Source organism: Misgurnus anguillicaudatus, chromosome 7 (assembly GCF_027580225.2).
Source record: "Misgurnus anguillicaudatus chromosome 7, ASM2758022v2, whole genome shotgun sequence".
Taxonomy (NCBI): domain Eukaryota; kingdom Metazoa; phylum Chordata; class Actinopteri; order Cypriniformes; family Cobitidae; genus Misgurnus; species Misgurnus anguillicaudatus.
This window is the reverse complement of record NC_073343.2, coordinates 8,762,169-8,777,783: the sequence shown is the minus strand read 5'-3', so window position 1 is coordinate 8,777,783 and position 15,615 is coordinate 8,762,169. Positions and strand designations below refer to the sequence as shown.

The following is a 15,615-nucleotide window of genomic DNA, read 5'->3' as shown; positions in this document are numbered from 1 at the left end:
ATAGCAGGGGACTATTTTCGGACACTGCATAATATCATTGCGCCTGCTAATGCGCGATGCTAATGGTCTAATCAGATTCAATGAATTATGCTAAGCTATGCCAAAAGTGGTACTGCCAGAACCAGAGATTGGCTGAATGGATTCTAAAACGATAAAAACCACATGTTTAAATCTAGGGGAGCTGGAAAATGAGCCTATTATCAAAAAAAGTAGAGTGCCCGTTTAATAAAGGTTTTAGTTGCTTATTTTAAAATATCCAGGTGATACAGGTGCGCAATGAATCTTGGGATACCCTAGGCTGTGAAGGATTCATTCGTTCTTCCCTTGACAGCACGGAGAAATAAGGACGCATTTTGAGGCTTCATTTTAAGCATCCTTCGAATTGGGATGGCTTTAGCCTACTAGGCTTAAGTCATGCTGCTTTGACGCAATCGGTCTTAGACGTCCTTAGAAGGTCACAGCCTTCAAATTGGGATACAGCTATACACAACAAACTGCTTCTTCTTCTTCTTTGGTAGATTTACTGGCCAAGCGTATTCTTTGGCTGTTGCACTGCTACTGGGGGTTACACGCGTGGAGACTGCCTACTAGCGGTCTGCATGTTTAATTGCACGTCGACGTGGGCGACGACACAGAATATAAAAACGTTTTTTATGTTCTGCAAAAGAAAACCAACAAAATGACTCTTATTAGCATAATAGCAACACCTTGTATGTGGGATAATGCTGTAAAATGCGTGCAAGCGTGTGTGTGAGATGTGCCTTGGATATGATGCAGAGATAGATTATGAGTCAAAGCTCTTTAAACCTGGAGACAGGACTTTTAAAGCCTGTCTAATCCCCTTATGGTTAACACGGCGATAATTACTGCCTCAGAATGCATGAGTGGGCGCTAACACGCTAAAACTGCCATACAGGAGCAAAGGTTAGTGTGCTGACTTTAGCTTTAAAACAATAAATTGTCAGTCGCAGCTTTAAATAAAAGAGGGATAGAAAATGTTAAAGGTTGCCTTATAACCTGAGGTACACACATGATCAATCTTTTTCTCAGGTATTCTCTCATTTAAGTATATTTACTTATCTTTTCTTATCTTTTGGCAGGGATTCTCTGCAACGACCTCTGGGAGTTAAACTGTGCCAGCTTTCACAACTTTAATTTGCACACCCAATTCACTAAAGCAATAACTCAATACTCCTGCAAAGGTATGCAAACAATAAGTGGTGGAAAAGGCAGCAGTAGGGTATAGCACAATCTGACATTCTTCACCGGTACTATAAAGAATCACTCCTACATTGCAGTCTAGATGCCATAACGGTCTCTTTAAAGTGCTAAAATGTGCTGGTCTACACTTCATGTCTGAATATAAGTGCTCTGAATGAACAATTGCATCAATAGAAAATGTAGACAAACATTTCTTGTCATCAAAATTCCATTTACCGCCTGTTATTCATGGGTGATAAAATTTGAGTTTCTAAGTGCACCAGACAAACAACACTGAGTCTTGTAAACAATCTACAATGAGACTAATTTACTAATATTTTACATCCGCGTGTTTAGGTTGAAAAAGGTAGCGATCACTTAATTTAAATACCTACTACTCAGTGCTATATCGGCACATTTAGAGCCTGTTAAAATTGAATGGAGGGTAGTGACTTTGCCTCTGATTCTTTTAGGGAAGAGATTTAAGAGTTGTGATATTTAATAAGACAGATACATATTGTTAATATCTGCTGAAATTACGGGCTAAAGTTTGCTGTCCGCCACCTGGCCTCTTAGGGGGCAAATTACATCCTTTCATCATTGCATTGATCATGTTAAGAAGTACACAATGAATCAGAGCTTTATTCATATGGTAGCACCATTTGCACCAGCTGTCAGACACAGAAAAGGTTTTAAAACGGAAAAATATCAGGGGTGAGTCACGGGCAAAGCTTAGACTGCTGGATCAATGCGGCATGAGCCATGAGACACGAGCTCAACTCGAAACGAATGCACCCGCTGACATCTGTCAAAGATATAGACATTTAGTTTCAGTGCAGTTCAGATGTCACACATGATTCTGCAACTGTGGGAAAATAAGTATTTGATATTTCTATGGATCTTGAACAAATAAGTAGCCATGCAATTTCCAGAGTATGTACTATATTTGTGATGACTGAACCGTGGAGAATGTTCTAAAGACGTGATTTTCTTTATATTCGGTCGACTCAAGCGAGGCAACGTTATTACCATGCCTGGATTACAATAACAAGTTTGAGACAGAAAATCTTTGTTTTTCTCTCCTCTCATTGAGGTTATGTTGCGACTTAGCCGCCATTGTTATACTGCAGCTAAGTTGTATTGATTTTGTTTCTCAGCACATAAATATCGGTGTTCGGCATGGCTTGTCAGTTAAAGACTGTAAGTAACATTAAGTCCTGCAGTCATGATGCACATGTAACAAAGCAGTCACTTTACATATCAATGCCATCAAGCTGTTTAATTAATTCTCTTCAGTATTCTCTTCAGTAAGTCTGTACGAGTTGTTAATGTTAGGCATTATTTGTTATGCTTTCAGTGAATATGAGAAATTATCCCTAAAGGTAATGTTGTAGTACTCAAGACTGATCTCAAGATCATTTTTGATGGTCTTGGCTTGTCTTCGTCTCGACTGTCTTTGGTCTTGTCTTGGTCTTGGTCCCTTAAAGTCTTCGTCTTGGTCTTCCGACCCGAGACCCCGATCGGGTCTAAAAGTTCCACGTGTGCCTCGGACCAACCTGATCTCACAAATTTCTGTTATAGTCATAGACTATTTTGCTAATTTATCCGTGTCATTGTCACGGATCTCCGCATTTTTATGTGTCGGTACCACTGACTTTCTTTTCTGTGTCAGTTTCACGTATTTGGTTACTCAATTGTTTTTACTATTTTCTTAGCATTTTGCGTGGGTTAAATAAAATGACATCCTATTCCAAACCCAACTCTAACCCTAACGTTAGGCGACAATTGTTTAAAAATCTGGAAAAAACAAAATATAAACCAATAGTTAAAGTGACATCCTAACCCAAACCACAAATCTAACCCCAAACCCACCCGAAAATGGTTTAAAAATAGGAAAAACAATTGAGTAACCAATACGTGAAACTGACACGGAAAAGCAACTCCGTGGTATGGACACAGAAAGATGCGGAGATCCGTGGCAATGACACGGATAAATGAGCAAAATATTCTGTGACTATAACACGGAACTTTGTGAGATCAGGTTGCTCGGACACGAGTCGGGTACAATAATAGCGGCATCGCGTCTTGGGTAATTTAAAATGAATGTGGTGGGTATAGGGGGTGGTGAAGACATTCGCCTTTGGTGTGAGAGACCCGGGTTCGAATCCACTGTGACATTCCATTGTGTCCCTGAGCAAGACACTTAACCCCTAGTTGCTCCAGAGGTGTGTGACCTCTGACATATATAGCAATTGTAAGTCGCTTTTGATAAAAGCGTCAGCTAAATGTAAATGTGTTTTTGTCAAACTGAAAAGTCTGAGAAGACTCAAACTCTCTCGCGTGTGTGCGTCAATGTCCTTTTGAAACCTCTCCTCTGTTTGCCAAGAGCGCTTGTGACATTGTGTGGCTGGCGAACAACATGAGGGTGAATAAATGATGACACAATTTTCATTTTGGGGTGTACAATCTCTTAAAGCTGCCATTAACCTTGATGTTAGCCTGTACCGTCTGCCCGATATGTACATTGCATCATTTGGTATGTACATTTATGACTCTGTCTGTGAAATCCAGGCTGAAATCTCATAATCTAATTATGAGATAAAGGAGAATCAAAGTAGTCAGAAAGTTGGCTTCCTTTAACCTTTGACTTGGCCTTACTCAGTCAATATAAAAAAATCAAGGTTAAATTTTTACAAAGTATTCTTTGCATTATTTAGAATGATTTTATGTAGAAAACAGTAAATCACAAAGATGACAACAGGGTGTTCACAGACTGGGTCACAGTTAAAAGATCTTAACAGCCTTTAGCAAGCATTTATTGCAAAGCAGTGCTTTGTTTTGGTCCCTATAGGCAGTGTAACTTACTATTAGCTGCAAATTCATCTGTGGGAATAAAAGAGTGTGACAGAAAGCTGATGGCTCAAGCAGAGCTCAAGCTGTGATCAAGCCAAGAGCAGTTCAGAACTTCACGGGCTAAAATAATCAACATGCACTTTAAAACAGAGAAGAGGAAAGATTGCAAGAAAGGAATCAGAAAGACAGACAAAAAAGAAAGAGAAGTTTCCATTTTAAATTCATTATGGGCCTTTCTCACGACTCTCACGCTATCTCACGAGAATTCGTACATATTTTACGAGTTGGCAAATTCGTATCAATTTATACAACCACATTCGTAAGTTTCGGCACAATTTGCCTTGACCCCTGTGATGTTTGGTTTAGGGGCAAGGTTGGGGATTCGGTTTCGTTGTTGCTTTTTCACAAGAATCGTACGATTTTGCACGATTAACTTCGTATGAACTGATACGAATTAGCCAACTGATACGAACTCTTGCGTGATCAGGCTGCATAGTCAGTATTTGATTAAGCATTTTTTTCCTTTGAATGACAGGTGTTGTACCTGATGTATCTGTCACAGGAGTGACGATCTTTTAGGCGGAACCAAAAGTTGGGAAAGTTTGGTTCCGCCCGGATGTTTCCGCCCGGACCGGTAAGAGAAAACACCGGACATCCGGTAGCGTCGCGAACGCTGTAATCAGCCAAACTACGCACAGCTGGGAGTTATTAAGAGGAGCGCCGGGTGATTGGACGAGAGCAACACCCAGGAGAGTACTGTCACAGTCTTGGCTGATGTTATCCCTGTTTGTTGGTGTGTATCGTAGCGCTGAGTTGGGCTCGCCGGATACGCTATTTGGATTGCTGTACTTGCTCTCTCTCTCGTTTGGATCGTAGATCTACATTGATGAAGATATCGAAGACCTTATGGGTTAAATATTAGACGGATACTGATGCTGGATGAGAGAAACGAAGGAAGAGGAAACTTACCATTGTGAGTATACACCTGTGGAAAAGTGGTGTTGGTGGCTGGAAAACGCCCTGTCTATGCGTCTGGAGTCATTGCAGTGTGAAGTCAACCTAGGACGAAGGAAGTACAGTAATTGTGAGTAACAAAATCCCGTGAAGGAGGTGTTTTGCATGTACTTGACCTGTATGTCGTTTTGAGTGTTTTCAAGAGAGAGTGAGTGGCCCTACCCCTGTACCAGCGTGGTGGGTGAACCGAAGGGTCCTTGTGTGGAAGCAGCTACAGTGACGAAAAACAAACACTAGGCCGTGTTACCACCTCCATATTCTCGCCCAGAGCGAAGTGGAAGAAGACGGGTGTCTATTGTGTGCACTAAGCGTGGTGGGTGAATCTTTGGATGTAGAAATTTTCACTTGAAGTGGTGCTGTGTAATGCTGTGTATTGCAGTGAGATTGCTGTGTCTTGTCAGACGTAACCCTGCCTCCAGTCACTCGTCCCGGGACGACGAAGAGGAAAGCGGCCCTAGATAAAGCCTGTATATGATTATGCTGTAGTGTGTTTCAGTCTTAAAAGTCACGGAGTGGCATCTCGAAGTACTTCTCCCAGCCAACGCTTGGCGGACTTGTGTTTTGGAGTGGCGGTGAAGAACTGTGCGATTGGCGGTGTGTGTGAGTATCACATATAATATTGTTACCTTACCTGTGTCTTTTCCATCATCACAGAGTTAGAGGCGAAAGAGATCCGCCGCCCCGAGGTCTCGACGAAAGGGCGCCCCGGTCCAGTTTTCGATTGACCAACGGGTCTCGAGGAAAGGGTGGCGCTCGACCCGGTGTGCCGGCGTGACGTTCTCGCCCCTCTGTAAACCAACGAGCTCGCCGAGAGGGTTTGGGTCCCCGGCGTCCCATTGAAACCACTGTCCAGTCGACGTGTTGCGTAGCCAGCCAGCGTAAGCCCGCCACCCTGTAAAATACCATATAACCTGTTATGTCTGCTGATTAATAGGGAAGAGGAGTGTGTCGTGAGAGCTGTGAAGAGAGCCATACCTACCCAGAAGCTGTAACCAGCGCAGAGGTGAGAGAAAACCTTGAAAACGATTCACTGTGTCCCTGTGTCCCAGCAGTCGTCTGTGGAGAGAAAGAGAGCTAGCGTGAATGCCGAGATACTGAGCTGTGAAGAGAGCCATACCTACCCAGAAGCTGTAACCAGCGCAGAGGTGAGAAAACCTTGAAAACGATTCACTGTGTCCCTGTGTCCCAGCAGTCGTCTGTGGAGAGTAAGAGAGCTAGCGTGAACGCCAAGATACTGAGCTGTGAAGAGAGCCATACCTACCCCGAAGCTGTAACCCGCGCAGAGTCGTCTGTGGAGGGAAAGAGAGCGAGTGTGAACGCTAAGATACCGAGCTGTGAAGAGAGTCATATCTATCCAGAAGCTGTAGTCAGCTACGAGGTGAGAGAACCATTGAAAGTCGATTCACTGTGCCTTTTGTGTCCCAGCTGTCACCTGCGAAGGAATAGAGAGAACAAGTGTGAGTGCTAAAGGAACGAGCTAGGAAGGAGAACCATACGTACCAAGAGGCTGCAGTCGGTGAAGAGGTGAGCGAGCCCGTTGAGACCGATCCACCGTGTCCCCGTGTCCCAGCTGTAGTCTGTGGAGAGAGAGAAAACAGGGAAGGAGAGTGAGTCAACGAGCAAGGAGCTGTGGGAAATAGGCGGCGAACCGCCGTGCGCTGTATACAGGTACACGGACAAGAAAAGTCCATACCAACACTGATTGTGATTTATTCTGCCTCCAGGAAGGAAGAGGAGCGCGCCACGGGCAGAGGGAACCAGAGGCGGGAGCCAGTTCCCCGACGCAAACCCCCCCCTACCCTCTGTCATTCATTCGGCCGTGGCCCCCTGGAGGGCAGAGCCTGATTTTAGTTTTAATTCCCCTTTCCCCAAGTCCCCATACATTTTAACTATTTAAATAAATAAAGAATATTTTTTATACTTACCTGTCCTCGTTGTTGTCTGGTCATTGGGTTGGTTTTGGGGACCTCCTCGAGGTGGAAGTTGAGAAGGGGCGTGGCTTAACCACGAGCAGCCAGCCCCTGGCTTGTGACATATCTAGATTTCTTTTGTGTGTGTATTTATCTGTCTGTCTGTGAGTGCCGTGCGATGGACTGGGTAACTATACAGGGTGTACCCTGCCTGTGGCTCAAGATGCTGGCATAGGCTCCAACCCTCCTGTGACCTTGCATAGGATAAGCAATTTTGGAAAATGGATAGATGGATGGATGGATAGGTGGATGAATAAATGTACTGAAATATTTAATGAAAATATTGCAGTGCTCTGATTTATTAGTGTGTAATGTCACCACTTACATCAGTCTGATTAACTAAAACATCAAATTATAACAAAACATGCCTTGTTTCATTATTCTGTAACTATTAAAGTCCCTGTAAAGTCAATCATGAAGCTTGTTTCTAAACACATAAATGTCAGAACGTTATATAGATTGTTAAACATTTTTTACCATTTCTGAGGATTTTAAGGCAGGCCTAAAATGGTGGCTCGTTGACACACTTGAGGTACCGTGCATGGCCCCGCCCAAAAAACAATCACGAGCACCTATTTAGATTGTAGCTGTACTAAAAAGTTGAGAGAGAAAGCATTTCCCCAAGTGGGTGTGGTTTCAGCGCAGACAGCGGACACGCCCCCCCAACATAGAGACAGAGCGCAGTTATGCAAAATTGAAACCACGCCCACCGGAGGGAAAACAATCCAACCGTCTCCATTGACTTTGTATGACGAGAGGCTGCCTCCTTGTCATTTCTGGCTTATAACAAAAAACAGAATAATGCCTAAAAGCTGCTGTGTGATAAAATGTACAGCTAACAAGCCAAAAACCCCGGGAAATAAGTTTTTATCATCTGTCGAGCCGTAAAACTCAGCCTTTAAGGGGAAAAAAGTGGATCGCCGACTACGTTTCCCCCTAGTGGGCGCCGTTCTACTATTAGGAGTACTATGAAAAGTTGCCTGTTTCCACTTTTGTGTCTTTAAACGGTCGTTGTTTTGGGTCGACAGCTTATAAAAACTTATTTACAGATAAAACTTAAAAACAGAATAATGCCTAAAAACTGCTGTGTGACAAGGTGTACAGCTAACAAGCCAAAATATTCAGAAATAAGTTTTTATCAGCTGTCGAGCCGTAAAACTCAGCCTTTAAGGAGAAAAAAGTGGATCGCCGACTACGTTTCCCCATAGTGGGCGCCGTTCTACTATTAGGAGTACTATGAAAAGTTGCCTGTTTCAACTTTTGTGTCTTTAAACGCTCGTTTTTTTGGGTTGACAGCTTATAAAAACGTATTTACAGATAAAACTTAAAAACAGAATAATGCCTAAAAACTGCTGTGTGACAAGGTGTACAGCTAACAAGCCAAAATATTCAGAAATAAGTTTTTATATGCTGTCGAGGCGTAAAACCCAGCCTTAAAGGAGAAAAAAGTGGATCGGCAACTACGTTTCCCCCTAGTGGACGCAGTTCTATAATAGTAGTACTATGAAAAGTTACCTGTTTCCATTTTTGTGTCTTTAAATGCCCGTTTTTTTGGGGTCGACAGCTTATTAAAACTTATTTCTGGGTTTTTTGGCTTGTTAGCTGTACATATTGTCACACAGCAGCTTTTAGGCATTATTCTGTTTTTTGTTATAAGCCAGAAATGACAAGGAGGCAGCCCCACACAATACAAAGTCAACGGAGACGGATGGGTTTTCCCCCTCGGTGGGCGTAGTTTTCAGGTTATGACGCGCTGCGCTCTGTCTCTATAGTGTTGTTCCATCATTCAAATTGGGTTGGGTGGTAAATAAATAACAATCCGGGTCACTAAAGATCTGAATATGTAATAATGATTGGTAAAACATGTTATGTGTTCAGTTGCAATAATAATATGATGTTTAGCTAATGTAATGTGTTTATTACATTCATAAGATAAATGAGCACCGGTCACTTTAATAGTTTTAAAACGGAAGTGACGGTGAGTGTTTTCATTGAGTTCAGTGATGTGAAGCAAGCTGATGACAACAATAAAGTTTAAGTTAAAATTCAGTACGAGTCGTCTTTACAGACATAACAAAACAGTCATGCATTTAAATTTTAATTGGTTTTATGGCCTGTGAATGGTTAAGGAAAGTAGGACAATGAGAAGGTCTTTACTACTTTAGGGGTTACTTTTAAAGATTGCTACTTCATAGCAGTTATTACAACAGAATCACTCAAAAGAGAAAAGACCTCCAACATCAGATATACAGGGACACATGTGCTGCTGCTCTATTGACACACTACTCAACTCTGTCACGCCACAGGGTGTTTGTGTAATGGAGTGAATGAAGACTCCTCATGTGAGATGAAGTGTGTCTCTATACCGACATGCTTGATGACTGTATGTTTTCTTTTGGCACCTTGTTTGTGTTTCTCAGATGAATGGAAATGACTGGAGAAATCTATCAGAGAATATGCATCACTTCTTTCTCTCTCACTTTTTTCTATCTCTCTCTCTCGCAGAAATACAATTCATCCCTCTATTTTATTTGGTCTTAATGTGCTATTAATCTCTAATGTTTATCTGTCTTACATATAAACGCGTTCATCTGTCTGTTTTTTGTGTGTCAGGCAAATGCAAATTAAAAATGAAAATTAAAAGCTCACTATTTCATTAATGTAGTGAATAAGTAAAAGGTAAACACAAACACTTTAAGTTACCTTCTGTGTTGGAAGAAAAGTTGTCACTCAGCCAGTACCCTTTAAAAAGCCCCTAATATGTACCATATAGGTACAGATCGAGCAGGGAAAATAAGTATTTGACACATCAGCATTTTTATCAGTATGGGGATTTCTAAGTGGGCTGTTGACATACAATTTCCACCAGATGTAGCCATCAAGACAAATTTTAAATTCATACAAAGAAATGAGAACATTTAAGTATATAAGTTGAGTCATAATAAATAAAGTGAAATGACACAGGGAATAAGTATTGAGCACATGAAGAGAACAATGTGCAAAATGGCATAGGAATCCAGGAGATCACCTGAAATCTGTCAGTATTGAGAAAAACCCTGACCCCTATCAGTACTAATTGATATCAGCTGCTTTAGTCCTAATTGATGGCCTAAGGCTTCTCATTACCCAGGAGGCACACAGGAAATAATGGGTAAAAGCAAAAAACTCTCTCAAGATCTTCACAATCTTATCATTGAAAAGCATTTTGATGGGAATGGTTATAGGCACATTTTTTTTTCCAGAATGCTGAATGTTCCTGTGAGCACTGTGGAGGCCATTATATGGAATTTGAAAGAGCATCACTTCACCATAAACCTGCCACGATCAGGTGCTCCATTTAAAATCCCTGTCCGAGGAGTACAAAGAATAATCAGGAGAGTTCTCCAAGAGCCAAGAACCACTCGGGCAAACTTCAGGAAGACCTGGCATCAGCAGGTACTGTTGTTTCAAAGAAAACTATAAGCAATGCACTGAACCGCCATGCACACTCACCACGCAAGACTCTATTGTTAAACAAAAAGCATGTTGAGGCTCGATTAAAGTTTGCGAATGAGCATTTGGAGAAGCCTGTGGATTATTGGGAGACTATAGTATGGTCAGATAAAAGCAAAATTAAACTTTTTGGCAGTCATTCTACACACCATGTTTGGAGAAAAAATGGCACTGCCCACCACCCCAAGCACACCATACCAACAGTTAAGTTTGGGGGTGGAAGTATCATGGTTTGGGCCTGCTTTTCAGCAAGGGGTATTGGCAGACTTCATATGAAGGCAGGATGAATGGAGAAATGTACCGAGACATTCTGGATAAAAATCTGCTACCATTTGAAGCTGAAAATGAAAAGAGGGTGGACATTTCAGCAAGACAGTGATCCTAAACACAAGGCTAAGGAAACAATCAAGTGGTTTCAAAGAAGGAAAATCAAGTTGCTTGAATGGCCCAGAAAATCTATGGAGAGAACTGAAGATCAAAGTTCATAAAAGAGGCCCAAGGAACATTCAAGATTTAAAGACCAGTTGTGTGGAAGAATGGGCCAGAATCACTCTTGAGCAATGCAGACCACTGGTCTCTCCATACAAGAGGTGTCTAGAAGCTGTAATCACCAACAAAGGCTTTTCTACAAAGGATTAAATAAAGTGTGTTCAATACTTATTCCCTGTGTCATTTCACTTTGTTTATTATGACTCAACTTGTATACTTAAATGTTCTGATTTCTTAGTATGAATTCAATATTTGGCTTGATGGCTACATCTGGTGTAAATTTTTGTGTCAATAGCCCACTTAGAAATCCCCTTACTGATAAAAATGCTGATGTCTCAAATACTTCCCTGGTGAAAAAATAGTATGCTAAATATATTTAATTTTGATATACTTAAGTATACTTGCAGTCACACTAATGACCAGTATACTTAAAGTGTGCTATTGGTTAGTGTATTTAAAGAGTGCTATTTTGGAACAATTAATTTTGTACTTAATATATTTTAGTTGTATATTAATTGTAACAAAGTACAACTTTAAGTGTATTTAGTGTACTTTTGTGTGCTAAAGTGGAACAACTTTAAGTGTATTTAGTACAATTTAAGTACATGACTGTTTTTGTGCTAAATTCATGCTTGATAAGTGGATTTAGAGTGTGTTTTATTTATGTTAGGAGTACATTACAAATGTATTATGAGTGTCTTGCAAACATACAATCAGTATACCTTAAATAGACTGTTTGCATACATTCTATATATTTTTGGCCAATCCAAAATTCTAAAAACTGCCCTGGTGAAAAATGAATATGCCAAGTACATTACATTTTGTATACTTTTACATACCTGCAGCTAGATTAGTAATGAGTATACTTCAAGTGCGTTAATAATTAGTTAACTTAAAGAGTGCTATTTTGGGAATAGATTACTTGCTGGTAACATAACCAAAATAATTTTTTCCAAATAAATAAAAGCTGATTAAAACAGTCAAAAACAATTCATTTTAAATATATTTAAAATATAGTTTTATTCACAGCATTCAAAGTGTACAGTATTTGCCTAAAAATTGAACAATTACTCATTGAAGAATGTCAAGACGATTAAGTTTACAACGTCTTTCTCTCCCAAGTTAACTTTAGTCTGGCAGGTTTTGGTTCAGCCTTAGGAAATCTGAAAAAGATAGACAATAAGCTCAATTAAAAAGTGTTTAATATTAAAACATTACATTTATTTAAGACTTACTGTATTAAATCTATAGTTTACTGGCAGAGATTGTATAGCAGATATATTTTTACCTAAACTAGAGCTTGACTAAAATGTCATCATATATATTAAGGGGCGGTTTCCCAGACAGGAATTAGACTAGTCCTAGACTAAAATAAATGTAAGAGCTGTCCAAACTGAAAACAACTTGCTCTGAAAAAACTTAAAATACATCAGTTCCCTTTGTTTTACATCGTAATGCACATAAGTAATGTTTTTAGTAAGGCATGTTTGTTAAAACTATCCTAATTAAACTAAGGTCTAGTCCTGGATAAAGCTAATCCCTGTCCGGGAAACCACCCCTAAGAGTTTTCATTATAATGACTTGCCTATATGGGCTGCAAAATCCTCCTTACATAAAATACTTCAGCTCCTAAAGAAAGATTTTATTGTATTAAATTTAAATGTAAAACTTGTCAGAAAGAAAATGCAACAAGCAGACAATTGGGTGGTTTCCTGTAAAGGGATCAGCTTAAAACAGGACTAGGCCCTAGTTTAATTAAGAAATATAACTAGTTTAAAAAAACATGCCTTAATAAAAACATTACCTGTGTGCATTTTGAGGCAAAACAAAGGACACTGGTGTATTTTAAGATATGTCAGTGCAAGTTGTTTTCAGTTTGGACAGCTCTTACATTTATTTTAGTCTAGGACTAGTCTAATCCCTGTCCGGGAAACCGCCTCAATATGTAACGTTATCTAAACTGAAGCTTGATTTAATACTACGAATGAATTATTATATCTTAAGAGTTTAAAATGACTTACCATTAGCTGCAAAGTCCTCCCTACAAATGTCTTTGAAAAACTTTAGCTTCTGAGGAAAGAATGCAGCATCATTAATACTAAATACAGTTAGGTAAAAGCCTTACAACCTCTAAACAGTCAACAAATGGTTAACTTTCACGCTACATTAAAAAACAGATGTTCTGACGCTACCTTTTTTCATTAACATATACATACACACCAATACATATATTTAACAAAACAATCGGGTGTACTAATTCGATATAACTGGCTAACAGTGCTATCTTTCAAACCTTAAACATTAGCTATAAGCTAAGCTAAGCTACACAGCAGCTTATCACTAATAGCGAGTTAGACACCGCGTTATTGACAACATTTCGCATTCGAAATATGATAGTCTACTGATAAACTTCAGAATGGTCAAACGATAATCAAATATATTAATTTTAAGATATTTTAACGTACCTTGGGACTGAATCCGTCTGTCTTGAACGACTGGTTAAAATCAAAATACGTGCGTCGTGACGTCATCCCACACGTCAGATGCATTATTCAAATCTCAGAATTCACTTTTCTCTGAAATGCATTTACAAAAACTGTTTAAGTTAATTAATGTGTACAGCTAAAAGCGGTATGCAATTGACTCAAAAACTACAAAAAAACAAACACATATTCCCCTTACGAAAATGAATGTTTTTTTTTTGTGGTAAAAGTTTAGTAACCATGTTTTTTTTTGGTGTATTGATTATTATTAGCAAAACCATGGTTATTTTGTGGTAAAACACAGTTCATTGGTTTATCCAATGCTTGATTATAGTGAAGTTAAAGTGTACCTTATTATGTTAATAGTATATTACAAATGTATACATCTACAATATAAAATGTAACAGAACATGCTCTCTCATAATTTTAAGCCCACGTTATTTCTCCATAAAATAATTTACATTTGTACACCCCATATACTTTCAAAATGTGCTTAAAATATACTGTTTCTAAAGAATACTAAATAATGTATTTTAGAAGTATACTGTCAGTGCATTATTATAATGATAACTTTAAGCATACCGATAAAGTATACCTAAAATACATTTTAAAATAAGTTTAAATTTAGTATACTTTAAAAATTGCACAAAACTTTAAATTTAAGTATATTTTTCTAAAGTATACTTTTAGAAAATATACTAAAGTATAATTATTTTGAAGTATGTTAAAAGTTTAATTGTAAAAAATACGCGCAAATATGTTGTAAGCATACTTTAAATATGTTTAAAGAAAGTACATTACTTTGTAAGTATATTTGTAATGTACTATTGCAAAGTTAAATATACTTGAAATACAATAAAGTATATTTGTTTTTCACCAGGGTTATTTTACCCACTGAATGTATGCATTGTGTACCAATATGTACTGTACCTTTGAGGCACTAATATGCACACTTTAGGTATAAAAATAAATTTTTTAAAAGGGTACCACCCCAGTGACAGCTTGAACTTCTTTCTCTGAGCATGTAAGCAGGTGCTTTTAATTCAAAGCAATACTTGACACTCAACTTTGTTTAACCACACTGTAAAAAAAATATGCAGCATGAAGTTACAACAACTTGGTTTTTCAAGTTACGTGAAAATATATGTTGATTTGATAAAAAAAATACTGCAGCATCTTTGTCTTGTTTCCCAGTAACAATCTCTAAATATCCTTAACTCCATAATTATATTTGTTACATTATACATTAATTCATTTACATCAGAAGAATAATAAAAAAAGAATAATACATTAAGACTTGTTTTCACAGCACATTTCCTGAATTATAGGTTTATTCTGTGATGATCAATAGTTCTTATAAATGTTTCCAATATGCTAAGATGCCCACCTGCAATAAAAGCCTGAAAACCCCTTTACTTAGCAGTTTTTAAACTCTGTTAGGAATGGATGACCTGGCAAGAGCTGTAAATCATTCCCTGCTGCATTGCTTGCATACGAGTTTGCCAAGTTAACATGCTAGATTAATGCTCCGTACAGTACGCTTAAGGTGCGTGCAAATTATTCAAAAGCCCCACAATTTCATTACAACGATGATTCATTATGTCATTATGTTTCCCAGACTGGTGTATTAATACACAAAAGACAATGCTCATAATATGACTTCACATTAGGCAAACAACTAGCTATTAAACGGGCCAATTGAATTAATGAATTATACATTACGGGCACACAGTCCTGACAGGGGGAACATTTCTGGTCACTAAGCTAAATACCCAATAACCTACAGTAATATCACTTCTGTGTGTATAAAAGTGGCTATTTGTGCATCCTTTTAGTTGCAAACTCCTACACATGGTACATAAATTACACCCCCATGCATTTAATGGGTTCATATTAGCATTGTTTACTGTGGATCAACAATTAAAGACTGAGATGCAGTAAAATGTGCATTTATTAAGACATGACATGTAGACATTTATCAGAATAATGGCCTAATGTATTGCAATGCAAAAATGATAGTTCTGAAAAATGCATAAATATTTATGCAGTTGGTTGATGAATGCACTGAATAACTAATAAAGGTTTCATTGCGGGGATTATCAATTGGACTATAT

At 38.7% G+C, this 15,615-nt stretch overlaps 2 long non-coding RNA genes across 2 annotated transcripts; one reads left to right on the top strand and one right to left on the bottom strand.

The window, feature by feature from the left end:
• Window positions 1-5,408: 5,408 nt before the first annotated feature.
• On the top strand, window positions 5,409-6,991 carry LOC129446037 (uncharacterized). Its single transcript, XR_008645008.2, has 2 exons — window positions 5,409-6,591; window positions 6,792-6,991. It is a non-coding gene; the product is annotated as an uncharacterized lncRNA (long non-coding RNA).
• Window positions 6,992-12,459: 5,468 nt separating this feature from the next.
• Window positions 12,460-13,595, bottom strand: LOC141365171 (uncharacterized). The gene is made up of 3 exons (XR_012370346.1): window positions 13,484-13,595; window positions 13,040-13,088; window positions 12,460-12,647 (listed from the first exon to the last, which is right to left on the bottom strand). It is a non-coding gene; the product is annotated as an uncharacterized lncRNA (long non-coding RNA).
• Between the last annotated feature and the right edge of the window lie 2,020 nt (window positions 13,596-15,615).